The sequence below is a fragment of the Choristoneura fumiferana genome, chromosome 5 (genome assembly GCF_025370935.1).
Source record: "Choristoneura fumiferana chromosome 5, NRCan_CFum_1, whole genome shotgun sequence".
NCBI classification, from domain to species: domain Eukaryota; kingdom Metazoa; phylum Arthropoda; class Insecta; order Lepidoptera; family Tortricidae; genus Choristoneura; species Choristoneura fumiferana.
In genome coordinates, this window is record NC_133476.1 from 20705844 (window position 1) to 20730693 (window position 24850).

Sequence of the window (24850 nt, forward strand, 5' to 3'; positions counted from 1 at the left end):
TCATTCTTATTCGTAATGATTTAAATATAATAAGAACAGTTAGTACATTTCACAAACCTAGCGAACCGCTCCTCGCGCTATACCGCCCATAGCTTTACCGTAGGTGGTCGTACGTTAGCAACTGGCTTGCTAATTTAGAATGCAAGCAAGAACTATTTGTGCAGTTAAACGGATAGTTTCGGACCGGTCTTAGTTAACAGACGTTGGTTAACCCCCGCATGCTTATAACTAAAGTTCGTTTAGCGTGGACGCCGCTTTAGTACGGCCACAGCTCATAATGCAAATTGTAGCTAAGTATAATATAATGGTGCTAACAAATGAAGAGTTAAGTTGTTATTGATGGATAGTATAGAATGCTATACAAGGCGTCTCAAAATTTAATCTTAAAAATTTCAGCTGGTGGTACAGTCAGCATCAAAAGTAGCTGTACACTTTCGTACTTTGTCGTTTTACAGCCACGTACTAAACGCCATGCAAGATTGTCAATGTGTCAATGCGACAGAGTAAAAAAGTGATCAGCTACTTTTAATGCTGACTGTACCTCGCCCTACCCCAGTTAGGCTGAACACCCAGGGGTATTTATTAAAAAATATTTTTAGGACACAGAGAGGAATTTACAGTTCCGCCCTCGACGCGGTTGAGTTTGAACATTGAAAGCATTTTATCATCATTATCCCGGCCTGTATACATCCCACTGCTGAGCACAGGCCTCCTCTCAGATTGAGAGGACTTAGGCCGTAGTTTCCTTCACACAAACCATGGAATTGCTTCGCAGGTCAAACTAGGTTACCGGCATAATAAGTATACCTACTTCAACACAATGACATTAATGCTCGGACCGGACTATGTAAATTAGCCAGCATGTCCGGCACGTCCCCTGTTCTACAATATTTCTACGATGGCCCTTCAGGGAACAATGGAGTCGTAAACGGGTTTCATAATAAATTTGATTGTCCGAACCACTACCAGTCTCTACTCTACCAGTGATGTGCCGTTACAATTGTGGATTCGTGATTACGGATAGCAATGCGTATTTTGGTATACTAGAATTCATTTATCGCTATCTATAGGTAATTAGTTGGGTGATGTGTATTATTTTTATTTGTCTCTCTTATTAAGTGCAGTTCACAAGTTTGTTAACATTTTATTTTTATTAAAGATAAATAAAAAAAATAATGAATAATCATTATTCTATCTCCGTGCCAAATTGCATCACGATGTTAAAATAATTTAGGCGTAAAAGTATAACCACAAACAAACATAACACAAAAATTTCACATAGCTGTGTTAAGTTATAGAATATCTACGTTCCAAATTTCATTGAAAATGTCCAGCCGTTGCGGCGTGAAGAAATAATAGAGTTATTCACTCAAATACAACACAAATTTTTACTTTTATAATCATACTGGGAATTGATACAAAAAAACAATTGAAACAAAAGTTTAATATAGACACAGTTGGTGGAATTATGTACTTACAAAAAAATATAAATCCGCAAATAGAAACTGATACGGATCTTTCTTATTCGGATATCCGGTACATCACTAGTCTTTAGATCTCTATACAAAGCTCTATGTACAGTCAATGTTACTCGATGATGGTCTTAGATAAAATAGACTCTATGTTTGGTGGATGTTGAGACTAAAATTGGCTAAAAGTTGTAAGTTCTGCTTGAGTTAAATTAATCAGGCTTTGTATTTGAATTAGTTCCAGATTTGCTTTTTCTTTCTGTTGACTTACAGACTTAAAACATAGAATTGAATAGCTTTTTCAAAACTCCGCCAGTAGAAAAATGTTTGGGAACAGTAATTGTAGCGCTATATATTAATCTTCTAAGTTGCTACACTCGGCTGCACCATTTCAAAACATAGTAAGGGACATTAAGCTAATTTTACAGGAGAAAGAAAAAACATGTTTTGTCTCAGCCGCACGAAATTTTGCAATATTCGTTCCAAAAGTGATACTTTCTCGGTTTATTAGATTAAGCCGAATATCCAGGTATATATATATGCACTTAATTTCCTATATTGCATGTTTTATGTGCCATACTAGGTTTTGAAATTAAACTCAAATAAAAACTTATAGTGAACCGATCAATTTCAAAACCCAGTATGTGTTGTCACTTTGTCATGATCTAGAGGCTAAAAAGACTAAAAATCATAAGTTTTAATACGTGGACCTTTTTTAAATTTAAATAAAACAAACAGTCAGCTAAGTAGTTGTTCATTACAATAATTTATTATAAAAAATAAAAATTACGGCACCAAGTCTTAATTTTTTTACTTTATATTATCCAACTACCTATTAATTACCATTACTATTATTGATTACTGAATGGGAGATTGATCCAAATATTTTTTCGGGACTGGGGTATCAGTGGTACTAGTTTAGGAGCGGATTCAGGAGCGGAAACAACAGGTTGACTTTCATTTTCTTCTGGAAACATTTCTGGAGAAGGAATAGGGGGCTCACTTTAATTTTCTTGCGGAAGTATATATATCATAATAGCAAGATGGTTCTATTAGTAGAAGCAAAGATGAGCAAATAAGCGACGAGGTAGTATTTTGAACGTTAGTCGTTATTAATGGGATGAAAAAATAACATAAAATAGCAAAAACTAACAACGAAATAACATGAAATGTTAAATGGCACAGACATAAAACATAACACAAATGCTCAAGCTCAATAAAACCATGAGACACACACTCCCACGCTCAATAATAATACAGTATGATTACTTCCGATTTGGCACTCGGCAATTCTCAGCATACCTACATCGAGAGAGATCTGAAGTGCAATAGGTACTTAGGCAGAGGTGTTGTTATTAATTACATGAAATAGGTTTGGGTATTTTATGTGATTAAATTCTGGGTTTTTAAATAAGTATCCTATGAAAAAACACGAACATTTACGGTTAAAACTGAGACGTCCCGAGTATTAAAGTAGAAATAATCTTACTGTATGAAGCGTAATAATTAAATATCCAAACATTTTGCAAAACATGTGTGTTTGTATGTTTGTGTGTTTGTTGGTATGTTTGTCCGTCTTTCACGTCGAACGGAGCGACGGATCGACTTGATTTCAGGCATAGAGATAGTTTATGGGCCAGAGAGTGACATAGGCTTCTTTTTATCCCGGAAAAATGCACAGTTCCCGAGGGAACAGCGCGCGGTAACCGGATTCACGCGGGCGAAAGCTAGTATTATATACATTTACTTACACAAAATGGTTGTTGTCTAAATTCAAAGCGTTGTTCACTATACGCTTGGTGCGATTGCCTTATTTCATTCATTTATTAGCCAAATTACGCTACGTTTTAGCAAAATTTTAACGTTACACGTGCATACAAACTCAATCTTGGCTGGCAACTGCGCGTTTAAATGAGTTCGAACAGCTCCAGCGCAATAGCATGAAGTTAGCGCGGCAGCACAGTGCTGCCAACAACGCGTCAAAATGAATAATGAACAACGTACCTATAACATTTGACTTACAAAAACTAGTAACTTCAACTAACAAACACATACTACTTTCCAAAAAGTTACAATTAAACTCGTTTGACCATATCAAAACCTAGTAAGTCTCTCTGACTTTTTCAAAACCTAGTAAGTGCATGTCCCATACTAGGTTTTTGAAATGGTTTTGTGCCATACTAGGTTTTGAAATGGTCAAGCCAGTTTTTTTCTGTACTTACTAGGTTTTGGAGTACTCGTATCTCTGAAGTTGAGCGAGATAGGCCTCTAAATGTTTTTGTATCTTGTAGGCACTTGCTAGAAACCACGTTTAAAGCAAAATCGCAAAATTGAGTTTTTGAGACTTACTAGGTTTTGAAAATGGTGCAGCCGCACTCTTCACAGAGAGGTCGTGGCCGTCGGATGAGAATCACTAGTGAACCTTAATGAAGACTTTTTTGGGGAAACAATGTGGTGATTTAATCTTGTCTTCCACACCGCAGTGGAGTCAGCAGTTCGTAGATGACAACAGAGAGTACTGCTGCTCATTCTCACATTAGGTACCATAATCGCCTTTTGCAATTTTTAGACTTCAAATAAGTTTTTGACAAAAAAATAATTTTTAATACAAGCTTTTTGGCTGACTACTTTTTCGAAAATACAAACTGAGACATGGATGCACAGCAAAACCAGAAAAAGAGACCATCGCTGGGAATCGAACCCAGGTCCTCAGCAATCCGTGCTGCGTGCTATAACCCCTACACCACCGCTGGACAGGAATCTAGACACGAATTTTTCGGATGCATACATATCTCAGGTTGCTTATTTCTACTACGCTACTTATGCCGCAGCACTAGCGACATCTATGTTCCGCTCTCATCGAGAGACGTCACACTCTTTCACTCTAACCAACCGCTCACCCAGACAAGAGATGTCGCTACTAAGAAATCAAATTATGATTGGCTTTTTGGAGTCTTTTTCTTGACTGTACTGGTATTGTCACCCAAACTACATTTGCATACCAAATTTCAAGTCGACGCCATTAACCGGTGAAGAGTTCCGCCAACATTACAATAACTACACAAAGAAGCATTGGCCAGTCATGAACCTTAATACCTGCTGTAATAAAAGACTCCAATTCCGCAATTTTCATTTCTGGATTAATTCAATTTGATGTAACTGGCTTAGTCCAGTTAAATTCGTATGCGCAGCCTGTCTGTGCAGTCTGGGCTAGTTGACGTTAACACATCTAATTATCGTTACTAGATTAGCACTGCGGGGTTTTATAACATTTAGGTAGTAGCTCTACACTCCGGAGTAAAGGACAGAATAACATTACTTTAATAGTACCTATCTAATTAACAAGGAAAACTATTACGGCTAAGTTTGCTCGAGAATTATTAGTAGTTTAAGGGGCTGTTTCACCACCCATTGATTAGTTTTATTTGAGGGATAAAATTTAATGTGATACCGTCTACGTCTATTCGAACAAAACAAACAGAGACGGCATCACATTTATCCATCAAATAAAATTAATCAATGGATGGTGAAACAGCCCCTAAGAGTTTTATAGCAGCGTAACCTTACGAGTATACCAGCTTGGAAAATTCCGTACAAAATACAAAATCCTTAAAAAAATATTACTTGTTTTTTTCGTAGCGCCTACAAAACCGAACGTGTCCGATACGCTCTTGGCCGCTTTTTTTTCTCTGAAATGGGTTTACATTTATCTCTGATGAATCTGATGATGCGATTGCGAGGAACTAAAGTAAACAAACTTATTTTTAGCGGCAATCCTTGTTGCAATTGTTTTTTAATTTTGATTTAGGTATTATTTGATCCTTGTTCGTGATGTTGAACTTATGTATATTTTCTAATAACTGCATCATCAACAAACATCGAACTTATTCCCGCAGTAATGACAGATTTTGGAGTTGGTTGCTAACGAGATAGCAAGTAATATTTGTACAAGGACATGTCCGGGGACACGTTAATTACTAACGTTCCCAAGGCGCGTCACGGACAGTTATAGCAAAGATAAATAAATACAAGCCGGACCATTTATCGACTGCGGAACGAGGACATCTTGTATCGTGGATCAAGAAACGGAAATTGGACGAAAAGTTAACAGATAATCTGTAATTAGTTCATGGAAATTAGTTATAGTGAAAAATTTCATTTCCCCAGAATGGCTAATGAAGAAAAATCTTGAAGGTTGTTTGTCATTAATTGTGTTAAAGTTTAAGTAAATCAGTCCATTAAATGTGGGTTATAATCGAGTTGCACTAATAGTTTGAACAGTTTGTTTTGTTTGTTTGATGCACGTTTGTCGAATGGTCAGATAAATTCAACAATGTAACAATAATGTTTTAATGTTTATTTGGGCACAAACGGTACATGGTTCTTAAAAATAAACAAATTACAATTTACATAAACCAATAAAGCTGCCACCACTTACGTGTAATAATAATGTAATAATACGGCGCATTATCAATTTTCATTGATATTTTATTTGAGTAGGTACTATACGTGTTCTATGAGTATTATAATGTATGTTTTTTTATATACCTAATTTTTGTATCAATCTTAATATTATTGTTTTTGTTTCTTCTGAATATTCGTTTCTGCCACCTACTTTGCCGTATTTGTATTAGTTTTATAGGTATCTAAATAGTTGTCTGTATCTTTATCCAAATGGTTGTCTACCCTGCATTTTATCTTTGTGTTTGTGAACGTTTCGCTTTTGTGTAAATTGTCTATAATGTACTATTTCTGTGTTTTTATGTATTTTTTTGGTTCATTTGTGTGTAATTATGTAAATGTTATTGTATTTGCGTGTCTTCTGTATTTAGTGAATAAATGTCTTCTTTCTTTCTAAAGAATATTTGTGTTTTATTGTATTCATTTTTAAATACAATTTTTTTTTACTGAATTCACTTTTAGTTGATGGTCTTTCTAACTACAGCCAATGAGCCCCTGAAACTGTCGCAACATATTTCTATTATAAACATACTAATGAAACTAAATTAGCCATACTAATCCAAACATCAACAGGTTTAAGCTACGGATTAACGGCCTAACCGAGCTCGCACCACGGCCTATCGAAATAAATTCTCTATGAAAATCGGATTAAACTGCGACTCGTGCGTGACCGTATTTCCAATCTATTTCGTGATTTACACCTACATAAGAACCGGTTCAAACCCCGGCTCGCACCTCTGAGTTTTTCGAAATTCATGTGCGGAATTACATTTGAAATTTACCACGAGCTTTGCGGTGAAGGAAAACATCGTGAGGAAACCTGCACAAACCTGTGAAGCAATTCAATGGTGCGTGTGAAGTTCCCAATCCGCAGTGGGCCCGCGTGGGAACTATGGCCAAGCCCTCTTGTTCTGAGAGGAGGCCTGTACCCAGCAGTGGGACGTATATAGGCTGGGATGATGATGATGATGGAAGGACCGGTTATAAGCGGTTTGGCAGGCATTTAGGTTAAACGACGACCGAATAGCATAGTGGTTGTGAACGTGACTGCGAAGCTTGAGGTTCCGGGTTCGATCCCCGGCCGGGGCAAGATATTATTATGATAACCTAACCAACTAAAAATTGGGAAAACCCCGACTTCAATAGAAGTTCAATATCTCGAAAACGGCTGAATCGATTTTGATGAAACTTGTCTAAGAACCATTGCTAGAAACCTTGCTTTCAAATAAAAAAATGCATTCAAATTGGTCCACCCGTTTAAGAGCTACGGTGCCACAGACAGACACACACATAGCGGTCAAACTTATACTCGTAACACCCCTCTTTTTGCGTCAGGGGTTAAAAAATACGAATATCTGTTTGGCTTGGGTGTTTAATATGTATTTAAGTATGTATCTATTCTATCTATTAAAGTATGTTTATCCGTTGCCTAGTATACCCATAATAACTACAAGCTTTGTTTACTTTGAAACTATGTAGGTCGATTGGTGTAATTGTTCCGTGAATCCATGATATTTATTTTTATACATTACAGTACAAATATTTTCTTTCAGTTTATCTTATCTTCTAGTTTTAACATCATTGTGAAATTACCTGTTGAACAACTCTAAATTAAACTCGATAGCACTACAGTGCCAGATGATTCTCGCTTCGGTTTATACAGGGGGAGCGGTTATTAACATGGATACAGTGATATTACGAATAGTAGAGAGAGTAGTGGATATTACGAAGCCTTGCGTGCTAACTTTGCTGTGTAATGAGATATTTTGTCAGGTTTAAGTGTTACCGTTGCTATGTTATTTTAATGTCTCGTCTCATTGAGAAACGCGTTGCGTTTAGATACTGCCTGTAAAGCTTAAGTATCTAAATCAGACAAGACTAAGGATTCCTCACAATTATTTAATGTCGCGTTACTAATAAATTCATACTAATATTATAATTGTTTGTGTGTTTGTATGTTTGTCCGTCTTTCACGTCGAAATGGAGAGACGGATCGACGTGATTTTTAGCATAGAGATAGTTTATGGGCCAGAGAGTGACAAAGGCTACTTTGTATCCCGGATAAATGGACAGTTCCCGAGGGAACAGCGCGCGATAACCGAATTCCACACTGGCAAAGCCGCGGGTAAAAGCTAGTTTTATATATGCCTAAGTACCTTCAAATAATCAAAATCAATCAACCCGTCGATCATTTCGTTCCATACCAGCTATTATTGCTCTAACCCTCGACCCACATCACACAAATACTCGCCCCTGTAGAACGAGTTACAAAACTCACATTACTACTACTTGCCTCTCTCTCACACTAGAAGAGTAAGAAAGAGACAAACATTAAGGTCAACTCGAGCTGAGTACTCTGGGGAACTGATTTATTATAAGATTCGCGGAAGACGCGTGAATACAAGCCTTTGTGCGTAACCCTTCCGATTGGGACTGAATAGGGCGATGGGGTCTAATGGTGTCTTAATTGACTGTGATTTGTTGTCTCTATTGACCCCGGATTAGTTTAGAAGAGTCAATTATCATGGGTTTGAGGGTTATAATGTAGTTGCAGCATTAATAATTATATTAAATTAGAGGATCCTTTTATTGGTTTTAAGCTGGTTGTATTCAGGCAAGCCTCGCTTCTCATGTAGGTATTATTTTCCAGGTTTTTTTTTTAAATAATGACGACGTTGCTAAACGTCGCTCGACGAATCGGAAATCCACGCGAAAATACGACCACTAATTTAGATGTCAAATAAATTAGAGAGATAGCGAGCTGAATTGTGCATGTAGAGCCGGGGCCCAGGCACTGTTATTATGTGGGAAACTGGCTCCAAATGGAGTCAGAAGCGCCAGATGATTAATTGCCAATCGCTTTTGATGCTGGTTTTGGCACGGTTACAAATTGACGCTCTTCTGTTTCTATTTATCACAAATTAACATATATTTTAGTCGGGACCTGCTAATGCATAGGTATTTATCAGCAGCCTTTGGCAGCAGAGATGCAGCTTATCGCCGGTAGCAGATTTAAAGTTAAAAACTAAAGTCAATTTTGCCAGTGAGTGAATAATAGATTGTTTATCGATGTAGGGATTCATTCGCAAAACATTAACCTTACCACTGCAGGTTGTTAAAAGTCAAAGTCAAAATGTCAAAAAAATCTACCACCGGTTCTGAAATTGGGAATCCGGCAAGAAACCCAACAAGGTGTATATTTTTTAAACAGATTTACAATATTATTAAATGATATCTATACATCACAAGTATTTAACTCAACTTCATTTTTAACACAGTCGAATCAGTAAAGTGGATAATAAGTACTAATTTTTAATACGAAACCCTACGATATGCGTAGCCTGACACGCTCTTGACCGTTTTTCACAATATTTGTCGCCAATATAATAACGCCGAATTTTAACTTGCGTCAGTTACAAAATTATTATTTTTCCGTGAAATGAAAAATACTTGATAGATTTTTAAAAGTCGTTGCTTTAACTACTCGTATATATATGATTACCATTTACATTGTTTTTCCGACGTAATGTGCCTTTAATGGTAAAACTTAATACATTATATCTTCGAAGAATGACTAATGCAACCTTTTTCAAGAGCTTCTTCGTGAACGTATCATGTTTCCCACAAAATTATACTGGTCGTTTAGAATTTACTTCTCTATTTCGAAGTAAGAGTTCCATTTTCAAATTCCATTTTCTGCCGGCTTTTATAATATAACCACTAAATTGGCACCGTTAAGCAACAGTCCGTTCACACCTGCCGCTAAACTTCAAGCAAAATGCACTTTTCCTTAGCAAATTTAAAGTCTATTTCAGAATCATCTTATAAAGGAAGCTCCTTGCATTATATCGTCCATGCAATATTAAACGTTATTTTGATACATCTAAAGTGAAAGAGGTCAAAGTGTACCGCGGGAAAACGGTTCCATGCTGCCAATGAAAATGGAATTTCTGTGTCGGGATCGCATTGTCAATTCGAGGGAATTGTGTGGTTTATTTGAAAGACGTGTTTTCTATAAACAATAAACAACCTTTTACGATATGATGTGTATGAACGAGAGCTCAGAGATGGGGTTGTTAGACAAAATGTCATGGCATTATATGTATTTTCAGGGTTTATAGACAGTAACGAATGAGCGCCTTTGTTTGCAAAAACTTTCAAAGTGGTACCTCTCATATAAAGGTGCCGTTAAACGTCGCGTCATAATTCGCCGTGCCATGCGCCGTCTTAACACTCGGCTCGACGCGGCTCGGCAAAACTCACACGAGCCATTGCTTGTCCGTTTTTAGGCACAGATCAAAGGCGCGCGCGCCATCGTCCGCTCGGCATGCGTTTATACGCGCCGTCTAAACAGATGGCACAAAGCGCGCCCCATATTAATTCAACAGCTCGCGTTGTTGTGACCCATGAGCCAAAACAGTCAAGAACACTTGTGAATACTACACTACAGCATACATTGAAACGTTGAAATGAAAACTGGTTGATGCTGGTAAACTGGACTTCCCCTCCTCCTTGTGTCGTATTCCTCAGCAATGAGGGTCGTGACCACCCTTCTGAATCACTTTCTCTTGCACGAACGTTTTCACTATTTCTGTCTCTGGCGGTGTGGAGGGCTTTATGAACTGTAGAGTCAAGAGCGGTGCGAATCTGGTCAGACCAACGCATTGGGCTGCGACCACGAGGCCTCACCCATCCACTTTACCGGTCACAATTAGATTCTCGAGGTTGTCACCGTCTTTTCTTGCAATGTGGCCAAAGTGTTCAAGAACCCTGCGCAGACATTCGGATGACAGACGCCACTGTAAACTGGACTTAACAATATTAAAATTGTCGAAGCGAAGCGTAAACATACATTGAATGCCGTATAATATGCCGTATAAGGAAAAGGGTTTATAAAAGAATCTCTGGACTTACATACACACAACGTGGCTAAATCATCAATCAATCCTACACAGTGCGTTTTTATACAGAGACATTGTTAGCACACATTGTTGGCCGTAATGCTGGCCGAAGGCTTGACAGCTTGAAATATCGTCGCTGGCGCTTACAATAACGGCCTAGCCGCGACTGTGCGAGACCTCAGCAAGGCGAGTGGATTTTCTGATCATTGCGCAGTCAGTTGTCAAAACTCGATACCATGACATCCGCCTGGAGAGAACTGTATTGTGGCCTAGACAAGCATGCTCTAAAATTATTACATTTTTTTTATTGAACACTATAAATCAGTAGAAATTAGATTTCGGAAAAAAACAAAATTCAGAGTAGACAATAGGTGGCCTTATCGTTTAAAAGCGATCTCTTGCAGATAGCTACTTCGATGTAGAACCTAATACAAATAAAGTCAAATTAGGTTGTGGAAACGAATATACTACAAGAGAAAAGAAAGCAATAATATTAAGATAAATAAAAATGTAATTTGCATTGATATCTATGAACATAATAGAATTTCACAAAAAAAAACTCCAGCCATTTTAGCGTGTAAGATAAGAATATCTATCTCTATCTATAGTCTATTCTTGTCAACTCATAAGTGAAATGTCGCAAAAACAGATCAAATGAAATAACCAGGTATTCTTCCAGAAAGAGCCGCAGCTGCGGGCACACTTAAAAAATGTCGTTAAACACAAAAAGCAGTCTATAAATAACCTTAAATCTTCCATAAAGATATCCTAACAAGAATTATAATCCTTCCCGAAACCCCGAATCTTTTTACAGCTAAAATATAAAGCAGGGTTCAGTAGGTATTTGAGAAATGAACCGGTACATCCACTATTTATTGGGCATACTTCAAGTAAATGGGGCTCTTAGTGGGCGCACCGCGGAATCGTTTGAATTGTTTACTTTTATTTATTTATTTAACCAAGGGCTGGGATGGTTTTCTTTTTTTATGTTTATGCAGTGCAGGCGAGGAGCGCTTTCAATTCGGCAAGATATGAACATGATCGGCTGGGACATTAGTGTAAGTAAGGAAATGCTGGTTTTAGGCTAAGTTTTAGGGTTAAGGTTGCCTGGAAGAGATCGCTCTTAAGCGATAATAATAATAATAATAATAAATTCATTTATTTCGGGCAACTTGGCCCATACAGTAAATACCTTACAGACTAACATACATATTTATAATCAATATTTAAAACTAATTTGGTGCAAAACGGCGTGACCCCGTTGAGTCACAGTCCCCGACGCCGCATTCATCTGCATAAGGCCGCTTATTGCTTACCTGTAACTTTTTCTCCGTGTCTGTTTCTGTATCGCTTACTTTATCTGGGGTAGGTACATGATCGCGTGAAAAAAAAAAACGGCCATGAATTGTTCTTGTTTTGCGCTGCAATAGCGACGCAGTGTATGTCTGGCAACCACAGTTGCCAGAAGCATTTTGCTAAAATATATTGGCAACCGTTGCTCAAAGCACGTGAGTGGATAGAGAGTCAATGTATGTATGTGTGTATTGTATTGTATGTTGATCACATGTGGTGGGAAAGAGGTAGTGAGAAAATGTAGACATTTTTAATTTTTTCCTGAGAACCAGTCTAAATCCAGGGACGACTGGTTATGTCGGCTATTATACGAGTATTATAATGTGGCTGACAGACATTGCACAATTCGAACCGTTGGAGCCAGAAGCTCTCAAACTGGCAAAGGATAGGTATCTCAAAAGTGCAATATGAAGTAGTTGTTTTAAGTTTCCATCAGACTAAGTCGTGGGCTTAAAATAAGTAGCATTTAATTTTGATTAAATAAAGTCATAAATTTGTTTGTATCCACAAACACTAATATTGCTACCTAAAACCACTTGCTGTTTCACTTTATTCAAATGAGATACTTCAGGTAGTAACCTTACAATCTTGCCTCTCAGAATAAACGTTAAGTAGTTCTTGCTCACAAAAATACCTTTTTCCATCGTCCTAATACCACAAATCATTATTAGTTATTACTCACAATAATAGCATTTCCGTAAGAAACATTGAATAGAAGAACAAAAGCGAACTCGACAATTAATATTAGTCCAGAAAAACAATAAAAAAGTCGTATATCCTTCACACAATTTGAATTATGTCCTGGAGTTCATAAAAGAGCGAAAACAGTTGTAATTCGGCATCGGCGGTATGTATCGCGGTATGATTGGCTAACATTGTTCTGTGTCCTAGTTGGGGATTAATGGGCCTTGTTTACACGCTGCGAAGGGACGTGCTTTATTTTTGTTTATACATGAACAAATGTACTAGTTAATGTATTATTAACCGTAGCCCTAGCTGTGCCATTGGCGGTCTCAAGGCCGGATGAGAAAACAGAAGGGTTAAATGTAACCGAAAACGTCAATACGTGTAAAATTAGAAGCTAGAACATCTTCGTAACGTGGCTCGTTTGCCTTTTATAAATTCCTTAACGGAACTCTTATAATTTCGCCATGTCTGTCTGCCCGTTCGTTCGCGGCTTTACTCAGGGACCATCAATGCTAGAAAACTGTAATTTTGCACGAATATAATTATATGTAAACTATGCCGACAAAATAGTATAATAAAAAATTAAACAACATTTTTTTAGAGTACCTCCCATAGGCGTAAAGTGGGGTCTTATTTTTTTTCTCATCCAACCTTGTAGTGTGGGGTATCGTTAGATAGGTCTTTTAAAACTATTTTGTCGACAGTTGCCAAAACGATTTTTCGATTCAGTGATTTTTTAGTAAAATATTCAACTTTAAAGTGCAAATTTTCATTAAAATCGAGCGTCCCTCCCCCTCTAAAATCTAAACCGTCGAGTGGAAAAAATTGAAAAAATTCAGGATGGTAGTAAGTATATCAAACTTACAAGGAAAACTATAACGGTTAAGTTTTCTTGAGAATTATTAGTACTTTAAGAGTAAATAGCAGCCTATAAGGTATAAAATATACCTAAACTTGGAATATTCCGTACAAAATACGAAATCCTTAGAAAATATTACTTAATTTTTTCGTAATGGCTACGGAACCCTATTTTAGGCGTGTCCCACACGCTTTTAGTCGTTTTTTACCGGATAGAACTATAACATGTATTATTATAATATACATGATTTAAAAATGATCTTAACAAACGTAAACAAACTGACACAACCATGAACTTGTGTAACAACAAAAATATTTTAACTTGCTTAACCCAAAATGTTAATTAATTAGTATCAAAATTTCGCAGCAGCGTATATTGTTTCACACCAAATTTATTTGCAAAGTTGGCCCTACGGGTCGCGCCTTGAATTACAGCGTGCGTTGGGCATAAATCATTATCAAAGGTATATCGTGAAATACTGTTACTGCGTCATACGATACGAGACGCGGTGCTACAACCATATCGCTTTCAGAGCGAGAATTTACCTTTGGTCTCAGAGGTTTTAGCTGTTATTGGGCTGCCTGTTGCATGGGCTTGTTGTTGATCTACGACTATAAATAAAGCTCTTTGGTACACATTGCAATTATTAATTGCCCGGGATAAAATACCTATTGAAATTATTCTGTTTGTAAAGTGTAGTATAAATTCGTGGTACGGTAAGTAGACACGCGGCTTTGGTAGTTATTGTTGAAAGTTTCTAGTTTTAGTTTTATCTTGTTTTGTTTGTTTGCTCCAAATCACGCACGTTAACTTTGACCCACTTCTAGTGATCGAAATGATTTAAAATTTGGCGTACGTAATAATGTGTAGGTTGGATAACATGCAAGCACAGTCTGCTAAAATTATTAATCTTCCCTTTTGACTTCGACGTAGTCGAGTAAAAAGTCAGTAAAAAAGTTTGCGTTAAAAGTGAGATTCGTACCAAAAACTAATTTTAGAATTTACTCAAGTTCTTCACATGATTTTATTTCATTTCACCTGTTCTTGTGTGTTAACTTTGATCTTTTAAGGGTCGATATAGGTAACTCTTTTTTATCTAGTGAGCAAACACCAACGTGTCAAATGATTTAATTACCGTTAAATTCAGGGAAGTAAATATTCGTAAAAAGAAACATCAAGAACTGCTTCATACTATTTTTTATAATATACCTGAGTTCAACCTAATGTCATAGTTCGATTATGCATGTCGCTACTTCAATCCAGCTCAATAAGAGCACACCTTAATCGCAGGGTTTCAGCTAGGCTTTGCATACGTTTACTTCCAAAAACAAGCTCATAAATCTATCCATACCTGTAGAGGAAGCCTCGGAGTCCCTGATTTCCTCAATATATCTTCGATGCGATTGAATTAATGCATATATGCCCAAAGACATATCGCGCATACGTTACATGGATGATTTACCTCAAGTTCAGGCTTGGACTTTTACTTGTAAGAACAAGTGATTCGATTTTGAACATGAAACTCCCGTGAGACTCACTCATATTAAATATATTGACCCGGATAACTCACGTCTTAAATCGAGTTTAGCCTGACATGTGAGTTGGAAAACGGTGTTAAATACTCGTGCTGCGTCATCGGTGAGTTTGAACGTACCTATACAGAGCGATGTTGTTAGTGTTGTGTGCTACCCTATATATGACAGTTATAATGAAAATGACGATGAAAACGCGGGTAGTTGTGTGCCGGTGTCAGTTTCGTCGGGTAGTCGCGCGAGCAGAGCGGCGGCGCGCAGTGCGCGTGTTGCAGCAGCCGCCGGGTCGCCTTGCTCCGAAGAGGAAGGGCCGTAGCTAATCCGTAGATTAGCCCGTAACATGTCGGGCTAAACTCGATTTAAGACGTGAGCTATCCGGATCAATATATTTAATACAAGTGATTCGATTGTGGTACTCATCATTCTCATCATTTCGCCCTATATACGTCCCACTGCAGAGCACAGGCCTCTCAGAAAGAGAAGATGAATGGGGATGAACGATGAAGGGGGTTTCAATTTTTAAATATGAAAGGTCGCATTCTTTAAATGGCAATTTGCGGGCGAGTTAAAAGCGAAAGGAGCGCGAACCGCTATCGCTGCGAGGGCACGACGATTTCGCTGCGAGTGTGACCGTACCTCTATAACGCCGAAGAATACGTCAATTATACAGTCACCTATATTAATGCCACAATGGAACGTGGAAAATTATCTGACACGTCCTTACGGCCCCAGAAATAGAGTAGTATCAGATTATGCACGTTTTGTTATGTCAGATCAAATATTTGTGACTACGTGAGTGCACAATATGGTGTCATAGGCGCTACGCAACTAATTTGACGCAATTTTTTTTTGATTGTGAAGTTAAAATCCCACTAATATTATAAATGCGAAAGTTTGTTTGTTTGTTACTTCATCACGTCTAAACTGCTAAACTAGCTAGCGTGCTAGTTTTAGTCTTATCTATTTTATTATTGTAAGGTGGTAGTAGGTACCTATGGAGCCAAAATAATTATTTCTTTCTTTCAACCGATTTACATGAAATTCGATATACAAATAGTTTGAGTCTTGGGGAAGGATATAGGATAGTTTTTATCCCGGAAAATTGCATAGTTCCCATGGGATAGCGATAACCGAATTCTATGCGGACAGAGTCGCGGGTAACGGCTGATTAACAATAAAGCAAAGCATTTCCTAAATTCAAAAACCAAGATAAGAGCGTGGCACTGACGTATTTTCACCGGCCGATTTATCGAAATTATGTGGTAAAACTTTGTATGGTAAAAAGTTTACCACTTAATTTTGTGCCTATAATTTGAAGACGTTAAGGTTATTATCTGTTAGGAGCAGGTGGCTGCTCCATTTTATCATTTCCTATTACGCTACCCCTCCAGTTATTGTGCTAAGGTTCCGTAGACAAAACTACTCGAATACATTTAACCAGTGAACGACCTTTTTCGCCTAAGATGCTAACATCTTCAGTTCATTGGGTCGGCAATCTTTAAACTTATTTTGGAATCACGAAGCTGAAATAATTTTGGGTACTCTATGGGCTTAAGACGTGACTATTCTTACATACATGAAAGTCAGAAGACTTTGTCCTACTGTAACGTTGCGTTTTCGCATTTAAAATTTAAATTTCGCGGCACTATGACAAGTGTCATATTTCAAACTTTCGCGCGCTTCGTCTTAACATTTTGTGGTTCCCGTGACGTGAATTGGTGAGCCACTTATTGTCCTTCGTCCTTAAATCATTTCAAGTGTAGCCAGTAAATAAAACATATTTTCCATTGGTAGTTTATGGTCTGTCAGACCGAACACTTTATTCACCCAAGTTTTGCGTTTCCCTTTCTTAAATATCGTTTCAGGTTTAGAAAAAATAATCCTAGACTCCATTTCACATATTTTATATTCTAAAAAGAACATTTCTTAAATTTTGTACGTTGGCCAAAATGGTAAGATTCCGGGTTGACTGACAGAGCTGTCACTGGAAATGCTCTGGCAACACTCGTTTTTTTCGATTTGCGAGCCGAAGCGACGCGGACGCAAGAACACATTTTCCATTTTTTCTATAAAGACTGTCTTTTCTCATTTCCACTTTTTCAAGTTAAATCTTATTTAATGTCGACAACAAACCCATAAATCGGCGATGGAAGATCGACGGGTTGGCGGGTCCAGCACATACATTTTTTTATGCACGATTTCCACGTGTTTGCGGCTGGAGGGGATTTTACTGATGTTTTACTGAGGTTTTAACTGAAATTTAACTGCAAGATTTAACAGTATTTTAACTGGATCTAACCGGAATTCTCGGGTTTTCTTCCTCGGGGTTTTATCCCGCATCCCTTCATCTCAACATCATCATTCTTCATGAGAAGAAGACAGACGCATGATCCAAGCATGAAGGCAAACGCTTAGCTCCGGGGCATCACATCGTGGCGGCAGTGGCAGAACAACGAGGCTCCCGAGATCACCGCCGGAGGAAACCGGAGGGAGTACCCGGCGTGGGCCACGCCCTGTCCCATGAGGTGGGCCCAAATGTTTATTTTCTCTTGAGATGAAAATTTAAATTAGTCGTAATTTTACACAAATGGTGGTATAACGTTATTAGGGAATCTGATTACACATAACATTTAAGTTAGTTTAACTTCCTACCTGTAGCGAGAACCGACCCTGATGTAAACTATAGTTTAAATGCTCGGCTTTTGAATATCACAACTTCGGTGTATGTGTGCCTCTGACGATTCCAGAAAAATAAATCTGAAATATTTACCCAGGTCTGATTTTTTTTATTCATTTTTCCCAATTTTCCTGATAATACAATTTTCCACAGATTTTCTTCCTTTTCACATTTTCTTTGTGACCCCACTAATTTACCCCGTTTTCAGTGAGGTTGCAAATGGCGCCCACTTTCCCTTTATTTTGGTAGGAATTCTTTTCCTTTCTTTTGAGTAGGAGTTATACCACCATTACATGTGTTTGTTAAATTAAATTTTAACTTGTAGCGTTAACTACTTTTCATATCAGTAATTAAGTTTAAATTCACTGATGGTTTGTGTATGTGCACATTTTGTGTTTTAATTGTCAGTAATACACTGAATATTTAATTGTGTTATTTGTGTACTAGTAAAAGTTTTATTTTCACTAATATACAAATTCATAAACCTTTATGATTTCTTAAAATTTGTTGCATAGTCGAGTAGTGAGTAGGTGAGTGTTTTAGTGACTTATTGGTTGGTACAGGTTCGCTCAGCTAAGCTGTACAGGTTCGCTCAGCTAAGCTGGCGGCCATTTTGTGTACAATTTTAGTTGCCACGCCCTAAAACACTACACTGAATTTATACCTCTCAATCTGTGTGTATTTCTTTCGGGTTTCTGTGATTAAGTACCCATATTAACCTTCATATTTTTAATGAAAACATTTTTGTCCTTCGGGTAAAAATTTCTGAAAATTTAATTGACTTTCATATTTAATAATAGCATAAAGTGTCCTTCAGATAATTTCTGTTCAGTTGAGAGACACTCAATTGAAGAACTTTCATATATTTTATTACATTCTCAGTGTGTTTTGTGTTCATAGCATTTTATTTTAACCTTTTAGTAGACAATTGTTTAAACAGTTTTTTTCTAAGACAAAGTTACATCAAAATTACATTGCACTTTACTTCCTTTTCCAAATAGTTGAGTAATAATAGTAATAAATAACATGACTGAACAAATCTAAGACTGAATTCTCATTAGTGGTACATAGTGTAAAAATTTGCAGTATAGAAGCTCAGTATAAATTTTCAACTGAGTCATAAGAACCTTGCTTTGTCTGAATCACATACTTGTTAACAATAAGACATCATAATCTCAAAGTACATAAAGTGTTGCATTGATTAATAGTACAGAAGCGCACCATAGTTTTCATTGAGTTTAATAACTTTTGTCGAAGTGTTTCATTTTATTAACTTTTATTTAGTACATGAGCTTTATAGCTATTGTAGTACAGAAGCACACTGCAATTTGTACCAAGTTACATAAATTTTGTTGGAACAATTTTCTTTAGTAATTAATATTGTTTTTATAATAATAAGTGTTGCTGTAGTAAGTTCATAGTACAGAATCTCGCCATACTTTTCTGGAGTGTAACAACTTTTGGTTTTGATACTTATGTGCATATTTATTTATTGTTGTGTATTGTGGTACAGCATCTCACTGTGATTTTATTAAGTCACAAGAATTTATTTTAATTTTGAATGGTTGACATTAATGGTTAAGCCATAGAATTTAGGAACATTTATTGTGAGTTTTACCACCATTTTTGTTCGCGTTTAACTTTTAATTTTTCAAAATGGTAGGAACGCGTAGCAATCCGAATGTTGAGGATGACCCTGCTCAGGTGCCGGAAGAGGCACTGAATAAACCAAAAATAAATATTAAACAAGAGGTAGAGTCACCTATTCCTACAAATATTGTGTGCTCGGGTGATAGAGATTTATCCAAATGGAAAGTCAGATTTAATGGTACTGGTGATCCTAGGTCGTTCCTGGAGAACATTGAGGAGCTGCAGGCTGCCTTTTGTGTTTCGGATGAGAAGCTTTTCCAGTCTGCATCATTGTTGTTTGTAGACAAGGGTTTAATTTGGTTGAGAGGTGTTCGGTCACAGGTCACATCTTGGACGGAGCTCAAGGATTTGTTATTAGAGGAGTTCGACTCTGTTGATTTTGACTATAGGTTGAAAGGGGAGATTCGGGCCCGCACTCAAGGTGCCGATGAACCTGTACATATTTACATTGCTGTCATGTCCTGCCTTTTCAGCAGGCTGCGTGTGCCTTTAGGTGAAGAAGAAAAACTGGAGATTCTTTTGCACAACATTAGGCCGAGCCTTGGTCAACAGTTAGCATTGGTTGAAGTTCGGTCTGTGGCAGAGCTTAAGGCGAAATGTAGGTTGTTAGAGTCAGCTAAGCAGCGAGCCAATTTATTTACTGAGCCTCCAAAACTTACATTGAGTCCAGAGTATTCTTACAGTGGAAAGTCAAAGCCAGCAGTAGCGGCCGTTGTTCAACAACCAGTTCCAGTGAAGAAGGCACCGGTGCAAAAACCTGTTTGTTACAAATGTGGAAAGACTGATCATTCTTTTAGGAAGTGTAGGGCAACACCTACTTCTGTTAAATGTTTCAAGTGTGGGGAACAAGGTTTCACAGTTCTAAATTGTCCTAAGTGTGTAAATTCAAAAAACTAGTTTCTAACCGAAGCAAATGTAACGGTGATCAGTTAAGTTCAGTTGCTAAGTTTTACAGTTTTAAATCTATTGCTTCGGTTTTATTCTCACCTGATCCTAATGACATTAGACCACATTTAAATATTTTTATTAACAATTTTGAAGTGTGTGGACTATTAGATTCTGGTGCTTGTATTTCCATTTTGGGGAATAATTCTCACCTTCAATTAATTAAATTTGGCTTTGACTGGCATGAAACATCTCACACATCATGTAGTGTTGCGAATGGGGTAAATTGTAAAACAATTGGGTACATGTTTGTCCCAGTTACCTTTAATAATATAACCAAGGTTATAAAGTTTCATCTCATTCCAACTATAGTTTCAAATATCATTTTGGGTTGCGACTTTTGGAAGGAATTTAACTTAGCACCTGAAATTTTTGATAAAATTAACTATAGATACCCCTCTGATTCCTTGTTTTCTTTGAATGCCATTAATTCTGACCAGATACACACTTTACAAGGTTTTGACGATTTAGGTTCGGAGAAGAAGGAGTTAGCTGAGTCTATTATAAATAAATTTCATGACATTTCTTTTGAAAGTAAAGGTCTGGGTAGGACGCATTTAACACAACATTTTATTGATACGGGAGAGGCAGCTCCCCTGCGTACGAGGCAGTACCCTTTGTCACCAGAGAAGAAGATCGCTTTGAACGCAGAGTTGGACCGGATGCTGGAGCTAGACGTAGTCACGCCTAGCGAAGGTGCTTGGAACAACCCTGCTCTCCTAGTACAGAAGGCAAATGGTGACTGGAGGTTTTGCTTAGACTGTCGAAAACTGAATGCAGTAACAAAGGGTGATGCTTATAACATGCCTTACATTCCCGAGATTTTAGATAGCTTGAAAGAAGCTCGGTATTTATCCTCAATCGATTTGAGTTCCAGCTTTTGGCAAATTCCTTTACATCCAGATTCACAGGAGAAAACAAGTTTACAGTCCCAGGTCGTGGTCTTTTTAAGTTTAAGGTTATGCCTTTTGGTCTTTGTGGAGCTCCAGCCAGACAACAAAGATTGATGGATGCTTTAGTTGGTTACAATTTTTGCAGCGACATTGAAAATGGCAGGGTATTTTGTTATGTAGATGACATCATCATTGTTAGCTCAGATTTTGATACACATTTACTTCTTTTAAACAGGGTTTTGGAGAAATTGCGGTCCGCTAATTTAACAATAAATTTAAAAAGTCCAATTTTTTTAGGAGTTCCCTGAAATATTTAGGATATGTGATTGACGAGTTTGGTCTTCGGACAGATCCTGAAAAGGTGGCTGCTATTTTAAATTTTCCAACTCCAGGATCTGCGAAGGATGTCAAGGTTTTCTTAGGAACTTGTTCCTGGTATCGGCGGTTTATCCGAAATTTCTCCACAGTTGCTGCCCCTTTAACAGATTAACTAGCAAAGGAAAGAAGGCTCCTCCGTTCACCTGGAGTGAGGAAGCAGAAACTGCATTTAATACCCTGAAGAACTTACTTGTGTCTGCTCCTATTTTAGCTGTCCCGGATTTTACTAAACCATTTTCAGTACACTGCGACGCTTCTGCTTATGGTATAGGTGGAATGCTGTCCCAAAACATCAATGGTATTGATCACCCTGTTGCCTACGTGAGTCGCGCGTTGTCTAAGAGTGAACAGAACTACAGTGCAACAGAGAGAGAAGCCCTTGCTGTCATCTTTGTCGTTGAAAAATTTCAGGCATATCTCGGTTCACGTCCATTCAAGGTGATTACAGATCATGCAGCCTTGAAGTGGTTCATGAATTTGGAGAATCCCAGGCCGATTGGCAAGGTGGGGGTGTAGGCTCTCTCAATTTAATTCGAGATCGAACATAGGCGAGGCACTGACAACGTCGTTCCAGATGCTCTTTCGAGACTTTTGAAAGTTGATGCCATTAATGTTTCTCCGTCGGACGCAGTTGCAGATCCTTGGTATGACAGAGTACTTATGGAGCCAAAATAAATATTTATTTCTTTCTTTCAACCGATTTACATGAAATTCGATATACAAATAGTTTGAGTCTTGGGGAAGGATATAGGATAGTTTTTATCCCGGAAAATTGCATAGTTCCCACGGGATAGCGATAACCGAATTCTATGCGGACGGAGTCCCGGGTAACGGGTAGTTAACAATTAAGCAAAGCATTTCCTAAATTAAAAACCAAGATAAGAGCGTGGCACTGACGTATTTTCACCGGCCGATTTATCGAAATTATGTGGTAAAACTTTGTATGCTAAAAAGTTTACCACTTAATTTTGTGCCTATAATTTGAAGACGTTAAGGTTATTATCTGTTAGGAGCAGGTGGCTGCTCCATTTTATCATTTCCTATTACGCTACCCCTCCTGTTATTGTGAAAAGGTTCCGTAGACATTATTGGCTCGAATGTTTATTAAATTAACGAATTTAGCTAAGAAATTACTCTTAAATATTACTATGGGAAAATTACTTTAAAAAGAGTGGTAGAAAAACTTGACTAAAATAAACAATAATGAGATACTTTGAACCTATAAAATAATCATAAAAAAACTGTTGCAGATATTCTATGTGGTCATTAAATAAGGTATAACAACAATGATGTAAATTTTCACGAAAAAATAATATTTCGCAAGGACGTATAATTTAGACATAGACTTTAGCGTATCAGTCCTGGCATTATGTAGAATAATAGTATAACAATAGGTAGATTGCATTATTTAAGAAACTATAAGTAATAAAGCATTAGCGGGCAAAGTCGCAACAGGTAATCTTAAGAGGAGAAGAGTCCTCGAGTGGCGACCACGAACCGGAAGACGAAGCGTTGTTAAGCCTCCCACTAGGTGGGCTGACGACATCGCAATAGTTGCACGCCGTTGGATGGAAGTGGCGAGTTTTTAACCCCCGACGCAAAAAGAGGGGCGTCATAAGTTTGACCGCTATGTGTGTCTGTCTGTGGCACCGTAGCTCTTAAACGGGTAGACCGATTTGAATTCGGTTTTTATATTTAAAAGCAGGTTTTCTAGCAATGGTTTCTTGATATGTTTCATAAAAATCGGTTCAGCTGTTTTTGAGATATTGAACTTTGAAGTTACAGAGTCGGGGGTTTTCCAACTTTTTTTGGTTAGGTTAGCTTATAGTTAATTGTGGCGTTTTAAGGGAGAGGCCTATGATGAAGTATAAAGAGAAATCTTAAAGGCTTTTAGCCTCTTTCAATTGGTCCGAGAATCGTACAAGATGCGGCTTATTGCTGCCAGTGATTGATCACTTATAAACTCAGAACCTTGCGGTCCCGCAATGTAACGATACTCACACAATATTCCGTGTAAATGAAGCTTTATCGACTCGGTTTTCACGGAACCCAGATTATTATTAAACGTGCATATCTTCCAGTGAATTAACCGTGTCTACGGCCATCCCGTATTTACGAGACGAGCGGCAACGGAGCGAGCGAGATAAAATTTAACAACTAAACTTTCAAGACGGCTGGCATGACAAGGCAGTTTTTGGTTGACACTCAGTGCGTCTCTATTCTTTTGGGATGGTTCAAGAGGGACGGATGAAGTGATATACAGGATAGTTACAGCGTTATAGCGGGTTTCGTGGGGCTGGCATGACGTGGCATTTTTGCATGCGCTTATTACTTGTCTATTTTACTGCTTTACTGCTTTTTTGTTTAACTAAACCACCAAATAAACTTTTAATCATGAAAACTCTTGTAAAAAAGCAACCTCAAATTCGATTCGCAAACGCAGGGTTTCGCACAAGGGTAAAGTTGCCACATTGAAGACCAAGCTAAATCGACTGTTCGCGCCCAAAATACTCCACAAACAAATTTCGTCGACATCGTTAGAGCTATTTCCGAGATTTTGGAAATAGATAAATATACAAAATTTTCACTTTTAGAGATATAAGATAGTGGCCATTGTAAAACAAACTTTATGAATATTACAATTGTCTCCCTATTACAATCGAATTCATAAACTTGTGAGCAAAAATTTGATCAAAAATATCTGAACACGCTTCTATGCCGTTAACAATAGTTTAAACATTGACAGACATTTTAACTGGAAACCGCATATTAACGATGTGTGCAATAGATTAAGATCTGTGCTAGGCAAATTCTACCAGTTAAACAGAATATTGAGTAAAGAACACTAATGGTTGTCTACTATGCTCTTGCCGACTCACTTATTAGCTATGGTCTGGTTGTGTATGGGAGAACATTCAAAACATATATAACAGATATAAGAACTTACAAAAAAGACTGATAAAATTTTTAGTTAGTAAAAGGATTAAGAAAGACTGCGAAAAAGACTATGATAAACTATTTTCCTTATGTAAAATTCTACCCATA

At 37.5% G+C, this 24850-nt stretch overlaps 1 protein-coding gene and 1 long non-coding RNA gene across 2 annotated transcripts in view; both read right to left on the reverse strand.

The window, feature by feature from the left end:
• Nucleotides 1-24850, reverse strand: part of LOC141427742 (disintegrin and metalloproteinase domain-containing protein 22-like) — a 163720-nt gene that overhangs the window by 81909 nt on the left and 56961 nt on the right. The gene's annotated exons all lie outside the window — the stretch shown is intronic.
• On the reverse strand, nt 2407-3772 carry LOC141427852 (uncharacterized). The gene is made up of 2 exons (XR_012451375.1): nt 3221-3772; nt 2407-2448 (listed from the first exon to the last, which is right to left on the reverse strand). It is a non-coding gene; the product is annotated as an uncharacterized lncRNA (long non-coding RNA).